General features: G+C 49.1%; 1 long non-coding RNA gene across 1 annotated transcript; it reads right to left on the bottom strand.

Moving 5' to 3' along the window:
* Positions 1 to 4,872: 4,872 nt before the first annotated feature.
* Positions 4,873 to 7,315, bottom strand: LOC128318223 (uncharacterized). Its single transcript, XR_008301700.1, has 3 exons — positions 7,165 to 7,315; positions 5,293 to 5,403; positions 4,873 to 5,123 (listed from the first exon to the last, which is right to left on the bottom strand). It is a non-coding gene; the product is annotated as an uncharacterized LOC128318223 (long non-coding RNA).
* Between the last annotated feature and the right edge of the window lie 562 nt (positions 7,316 to 7,877).

Below are 7,877 nucleotides of genomic sequence, written 5' to 3' on the forward strand. Positions count from 1 at the left end.
CAGGGGTGCCTGCCCACTGACTGGCCATCGAGAGGGGCGTGGCAGGCCGCAATAGCCGCCACGTACACCTTCAGGGTGGAGTGGGTCAGTCCCGCGGAGAGGCGGGCCTGCAAGAACTCCAGCACTGTACCAACTGGGCAGTGAACAGGGTCAAGCCGGCGGTCTCCGCACCAGGAAGTGAAAAGTTTCCACTTCAGGGCGTACAGTTTCCTCGTAGAGGGAGCTCTGGACTGGAGGATGGTCTCCACAACCTCGGTTGAGAGACCGGAAGCGCGGAGTTGTGCCCCCTCAGAGGCCACACCCACAGCTTCCACAGCTCCGGGCGGGGGTGAAGATGGCCCCCCGCCTGTGAGAGGAGATCCCTCCTGATCGGAATCTCCCATGGGGAGCCGTCTAGGAGGGAAATCAGGTCCGAGAACCATACTCGGCCCGGCCAGAACGGGGCTACTAACAGTAGACGAATTCCGTCCCGGCACACTCTCTCCAGAACTCCCGGGAGCAGAGCGACCGGAGGAAAGGCGTACAGACGCAGCCTCGGCCACGGCTGTACCATGGCATCCAGTCCAAGAGGAGCTGGATGAATCAGAGAGAACCAAAGGGGACAGTGCGACGTCTCTTGCGTCGCAAACAGATCCACCTGGGATCTGCCGAACATACGCCATATGAGCTCCACCACCTCGGGGTGGAGTCTCCATTCCCCGGGCACCGGCCCCTGCCTCGACAGGGCGTCCGCTCCCACGTTGAGATGACCAGGGATGTAGGCCGCTCTCAATGAGAGGAGCGGGTTTCCTCTGTTTCGGAAAAAACCCCTGGTCTTGAGCCACCACTGTAGGGGTCTCATGTGCAGCAGGCCAAACGGTATCACGTTGGACGCAGCTGCCAATAGGCCCAGCAGTCTCTGAAACTGCTTTACAGTGAGTGACCGGCCTACTTTCACTCTCGCGACCGCTGTGAGGACCGACTCGATCCGAGCAGGAGACAAACGTGCCTGCATCGTGGTCGAATCCCACACGACGCCTAGATAAGCGGTTCTCTGAGCTGGAGAAAGCACGCTTTTCTCGGCGTTTAGTCTTAACCTCAGTTCCTTCATATGGGCGAGAATGGCATCTCGATGCCGAGCCGCCATCTACTCTGAATGAGCTAAAATCAACCAGTCGTCGATATAGTTCAGTATGCGGATGCCCTGTAGTCGCATAGGAGCCAGGGCAGCATCCACGCACTTCGTGAAGGTGCGGGGTGAGAGTGCTAGGCCGAAGGGAAGAACGCGATACTGGTAAGCTTCGCCCCCGAAAGCGAACCTCAGGAACTTCCTGTGCGGGGGAAGGATGGAGATGTGGAAATACGCATCTTTTAGGTCGATCGTGACGAACCAGTCCTCGGACCTGATCTGAGACACGACCTGAGTGACCGTAAGCATCCTGAACTTCAGTCGAGCGACTGAGAGGTTCAATTGCCGCAAGTCCAAAATGGGACGCAGCCCTCCCCCCTTCTTGGGAACAATGAAGTACCGGCTGTAGAACCCTGACTCCCTGTCGTGAGGAGGGACCACCTCGATGGCCTCCTTCCTCAGGAGAGTACGTACTTCCTGCTCCAATACCAGAGCCTGCTTGGGACCCACCACAGTGGGAAGAACCCCAGAAAAACGAGGTGGAGGCGAGCCGAACTGAATTCGGTAGCCTCTTTCTACAGTACGCAGGACCCAATGAGACACATTCGGCAGAAGTTTCCACGCTGCCAGAAAGCTCACTAAGGGAATCAGTCTCTCGAGACTGACCTCTGGTGTAATAGAAGCGGTTAGCTGGGTGCCCTGAGGCGGCAAACCGACATGGGGGAAATGAGCTAACCGCTGCGAAGGCCTCAGGAGAGGCCGCGAGCCTCCCAGACCCGCTACGTTGCCGGGCGAGAACTGGGAGAGGCGCTCGCCGGAGACCGCTGCGCCCTGAAGCACCATAGGTGGCAGGGTTGGCAGATCGACCTCCTGATGGCACTGGGGGGACCCGGGCACCGTAAGATGAGGTGTACGCCGCGTCGCCCCAGAGGGGCCCGCCCTCGGAAGCCCTGGGCCAAAACCATCAGGGCTTCTTAGCCGCGGCCCTTCTGGACATGAGGACGGTCCTCAGATCCGCTTAGTGCCCGAAGGGCCGGGCCCAGAGCGTCGTCGCGACTCCTGCTCCCGCCTCGGGGGAGCACGGGAGGCGACGCTCTGCTTTTGGGCCTCCCTGTAGGAGGGGGCCGTACACGGAGGGGGCTGCCCCCGCCTGGCAGCCCCACAAGCTAGAGAGCGACGGGGGAGGAACCGCTGGAACACCGCCGCCTGAGCACGGGCCTGCTGGTATCTCTCGACGACGGAGTCTACCGCGTCGCCAAACAGGCCCGAGGGAGTAAGCGGGGCGTCCATGAGCACGACCCTGTCCTTCTCTTTCATATCGGACAGGGTCAGCCAGAGATGCCTCTCCGCCGCCACCAGGACTGCCATAGACCGACCGATAGCACGGGCGGTCTCCTTGGTGGCGCGGAGGGACAGATCAGCGGCCCGCCTGAGCTCAGCTACCTGCTCAGACGTACTCTCCCCCTGCTCATCCAGCTCTGTAAGCAGGTCAGCCTGGTACGCCTGTAACACCGCCATGGTGTGCAGACACGCACCGGCCTGACCTGCTGCCGTGTACGCCTTGCCTACCAGCGCTGAGGTGGTCCGCAGCGGCTTGGTAGGCAACGCCGGAGCCTTCAGGGATGATGCAGCAGCAGGGGACAGATAGCTGGCTAGCGTCTGTTCAACCCTGAGCATCGCCCTGTAACCGGAGTAGTCCAGCCCCGCTACATTAGCGTAATGGGAAGACGTGGGGCTGAACAACCGGGCCGAAAATGGCCTATTCCAGGACCTCGACACCTCAGTGTGGAGGTCCGGAAAAAAGGGCAGGCTCCGGGGCGGAGGTGGCGGCCTACTGCGCAAAAAACGCTCCTCCAGTCTAGAGCCCTGAGGCTCAGGCCGTGACTCAGCGGGCCAGTCAATGCTAAGCTTAGCGACTGCCCGTGCAACCACCTCGAGCAGCTCCCCGTATTGAGGAGACTGCGGCTCAGGGTCGACGCTCTCCACATCGACCTCCTCGGAGGATGATAGGTGGAGCGCCAAATCCGCTCCCCGGGGGGAAGAAACCGCAGAGCGTGCTTCCGAGCCCAGGGAGGGGACAGAGGACCTGGAGGGTGAGGAAGGAGAAAGGGACGGGCCCGTCTCCATTCCCTCCGCCAGGTCCATCTGCGAGCCCCACGAGCGCAACCGCCGCTCTGCCTCGGCAGAAGCGGGGCCGGCACCGCGAGGCACGCTAGTGAGGGCTCCCTCCTCAAAGAGAGCCCAGCGGGAGCGGAGAGTGCGCAGCGGTAAACGCTCGCAATGTGCGCAGCCGGCTCCCTCGAGAGCCGACTGAACATGCTCCGCTCCCAAACAGGCAACGCACAGACTGTGTGTATCCCCGCCCGTAATAAATCACGGACAGGGAGGAACACACGGCCTGAAGCGCTGCCCGCTCTCGCCCTTCGTCTTATCCTTGGCTTTAGGCATGCCAGCGATAAAACACCAAAAGACAAAAATAGACAGACAATAAACACAGAGCGCTTGCTGAAAACAGGAAGCTAACACGGGGCTCGCCGCTCGGGCTTTTATGCTTCCGGGTCGCTACGTCACCCCGCCCGTGACGTCTCGCCCATCCATTGGACGGATTAGACACGTGATTCAGAGCGCGGTCACGCGGGGGCGTTCCCATAGCGTTTCGTGACGCAGCTCGAGTTCCTGAAGGGGAACCCTGTGATGAAGTACATTTTTAAGGATTACAACCCCTTTAGGAGAGCTTGGACTACACCAGCTTTGTGACTCATTTTAACATTACTATTGTTTAAAGATTGTCTAAAGCATTTCCAGTGGTTGTGTGACATATTTGAGTAATGTACACTGGGTATTTTTAGTGCTAGGTGAAAGAAGCCTGAAAGATGTTGAGCTGAAGGACTAATGCTTTCGATATTTCATTATTTAAAAATATAAATAATGATAAAAAATACTAGCAAACAGCAATGTCTAGAAGGTGGTCATCTTTTGAGGTCGCCATTTGTCCAAACCTACAATTATACACAACCTGGAAGGCATGCCAGAAGCCAGAAACTAAAATTAACTACAAATGTTTGCACCTGGAGTTCGCTACTGGAACAGGGTTCTATGGTCAGATAAGACAAAAAAAAGAGGTGAAGGTTGGCTTGATGTAAATAATGAAAAACGGTTATACCGAAAAGAACGTAATCCCTACTGGTGATGTAGTGGGACTCCTCCCCCAACCCCCAAAGGCACTGGGAGCCATGAAATTTTGAAATAAAAATTGGCCTGCCACTGCCATGAACTGGGTCATGGTTGAATGGTTGAATTGTCTAGCAAGACAATGATCTAAACATTTTTCACCTTCTAAATCCACACAAAATTGTTTCAGTAACTGCAGAATCAAGCATTTGACATGGTCATTCCAGTCCCCTGATATAAACCCCAGTGAAACCTGTGGTGTGAGCTGAAGGGGAGAAACCACAAGAACAACCAGAACCTTGGAGGATGTCGAGAGATTCTATATTGACCAGTGTCTGAGATTCCTCACTCTGTGTTCTCCAATATGAGCGTGCTTTATAGGAGGAGAATCAGTGCTGTTATTTTAGCAAAGGGAGGTTGCACAAAGTACTAAATGCAGGGGAGCCAGTAAATTTAATATGCATGGATTTGTTAAAAATATTGTATATTTTTATGAGTTTTTTCTTTTTCCTAGAATAAAACTGCTTCAAAGGTTTAAGGTTAGATTTCCCTCATATTGTTAGAATCTTTTTGTCCCATCTTTACCAAGAGTGTCCATAATTCTCAAACTATATAAGAAAGCCTTGAATAATAAAGCTCAGATTGTATGAAGCTCAGATTCTAAACTTCTCTAACTAAATTGTCTTGTATTTTACGTCTTACCTTTACACCAGACAGGTTTCTCTTTCTGGAATGACTCACTTTCAACAAGGCTGTTGATGAACTTACAATAGTGATTATGACTTCTGCCTTTTTGTGACTTGCTCATCTCCATCGAAAGCTGTGATTTCAGTTACGGGGGTGTCTAGGAGAAAGAGTTTTTGATAACAGCTTGATCCATCCTGTTTTATTTCTTACGTATTGTACCAAATGTACAAATTATTAAAAAAGTCAAAAGTCCATAGACAAATTCCAATACAAATTAGAATTTAAAAAAAAGCACTGTAATAAAATGAAAAATAAAATCCATGTACCTTTGTCACCTTAAACACAGGGCTGTAGTCATTCTGGTCTAGAACTAGGATTTTCAAATCGAGGTCCCTTTCAGCAAGTGATCCATCTCTTAGCATAGCTCTCCCTTTGAGCTAAACAAAAATACACACAGCATTCAAATAAAAACTTAACATTTGCAAGAAGACAACTTAATATCATGTGAAAGCCACAGCTGGACTGTCTCATGTATGGAGCACTTTATAAAGCATATAATCCTTTTTGTCTAAACTGCTTCAAACAACATGTGTTCAATTTTTATTGTGATCAAATTGTTATACTGTAAAATGCAAGACATCTAGTTAGCCCTCTGTCAGACAAATGTTACAGCTAATTTCTAAGTAAAAACTGCTTATCATGAGGAATATATAAATTGGAGTTTAGTTTTAGCAGTTTTAAAGGAAACTGGCAAACAGATCCAAAACATGAAGCAAAAGACGTAATCAGGAACAGGCAAATAGTCAGGTGATCAGTAAACAACAACAACACAAGGGTAAATCCAAAAATCCAAAGACCAGGCAACAAGACGAAATCAAAACCAGGATATCAAACCACCAAATCAAAGGCTTGGTAAATTCAGGTAAGTGTACTCTGAGTGTTACTTCACACAGAACAAAGAAAGACGAGAGCTTAAATACAAAGACTAATCATGGGGCAAACTGAAAACAGGTGAAAGTAATCATGACACACTAGGGAGACAACCAGTGACAAGACATGGGAGGAGACAAGGCATGAACCAAAACAAAATGCAATGTAAATAAACACTGACAAAACAGAAATAGACGGTGTAGCACTGAGAGCTGCGATGCATGATGAGAGCTGCAGCAAACAGCTTATATATAAAAACATATAAAAAGTGCCGTAATTCCTACACCTGAATTGGATGTAAATATCCTCATAATTATTATTTAATTTCAGCTCCAATATACAGTGGTAGACAGATAAAATGACAATAACTTTGTCAATGTCCAACACACATACTATATGGCCAAAAGTATATTCATATAAAGACTATTCGTCCCCAAACTGTCTTTGTATGCTGCAGCTGGAACTAAGAGGCCCAAACCAGTTCCAGCATGACAATGCCCCTGTGCACAAAGTGAGCTCCATGAAGACATGGTGTGTTAAGGTTGGACTGGAAGAACTTGAGTGTCCTGCACAGAGCCCTGACCTCAACCCCACTGAACACCTTTGGGATGAACTGGAACACCGACTGAACCCCAGACCTCCTCACCAACATCAGTGCCTGATCTCACTAATGCTCTTGTAGCTGAATGATCACAAATCCCCACAGCCACACTTCAAAAATCTAGTGGAAAGCTAGATTTTGCCTAGGCTTGCCTAGCTTGGCCTGAGTTTTGGGAGTTGGCAGCTGGTCAAACTAAGCTGGACTTTTCATCAGGGTAATGCCAAACTGTTCGTGCTTTTCTTTTCTTTCTTTTTTTTTGGTGCACTTTAGCAACAGTCCCAGCAGTTTCTCAGAGTGCTGTATATTCGGAGGAAATGTTCTACTCATTCCGAGTTAGGAGTTTTCTGGCTTGATTAAACGGGTGTAGCTGACTCTCCTTTTGATGTACATTCAAAACATGTAGTATTACAATAGTTTGGTGTGCCGTTTGTGCTCTTTTGTGTGCATATTCATGTCTGAATATGAAATTAGCTTTACCACAGTCATGAGAAGAAAATGCTGCATTTTTATGATTTAAAAAAAAAAAAAAAATATTCAAAGATAGCAAAAGTAGTCAAACAGCATAATGAGATACAGGTCGAATCAACTCCAACAGGGTTAACCTATAAAAATAAGAAGACATAAAACCTTTTCAAAGCCCATCCACAGAGTCAAGTGAAATACTTACAGTAGTACAAAATGTGGTTATTGAAATGCAGAAGGTCAGAAACGTCGCCATTTAACACCACAAAAGTAGCAGGATGCGTGTGTGTAAGTGTTGCGTAAGTGTGAGTTAGTGTTAGTGAGAGTGCTGCAGCTGGAGCTTTGCCTCCTTAGAGTTTCTCAGTCTCGCTGCTGGAATACTCTGCAATGCACATCACATGAAAAACATGTTAAATGAGTGTACACACACGCACACACACAAAGTGAGTCATGATCATGCACACTTAACCCTCAAGCGACCAACATAGAGTACTGTGCAAAAGTCTTAGGCGCCCTATTTTTTTTTTAGTAGAAACTTTGTTATAGATTTTGATTTTATGACTTTGTCGAGTCAATACAAAACATTTTAGATTTCCAAACAGTTTTCTAGCACAAAATGAAATGTTACAGAAAAATGTTAGTCTGTACGTCAGTAAAGAACGCAGCATATTACGTCAGATACCACTTTTCAGACAAAACATAATGAAGGCTGCTGGGTTTTGCTGCAAAAATCAGAAGCGAGTTCAACAGTCAAAGTCTCCAGAAGAACTGTGCCTGCTTCTGCACATAGGCCATTTAACAGCTGCCTAGGGATGCCAATACTTAATTTGAAGATCTAAGAGGCCATGCAGTATTATTATTTTTTTTTCCTCATGATCATGACTTAATTTTCTCCGGATCTCAACATAACAAAAAGCT

Source organism: Pangasianodon hypophthalmus, chromosome 4, assembly GCF_027358585.1.
Source record: "Pangasianodon hypophthalmus isolate fPanHyp1 chromosome 4, fPanHyp1.pri, whole genome shotgun sequence".
NCBI classification, from domain to species: domain Eukaryota; kingdom Metazoa; phylum Chordata; class Actinopteri; order Siluriformes; family Pangasiidae; genus Pangasianodon; species Pangasianodon hypophthalmus.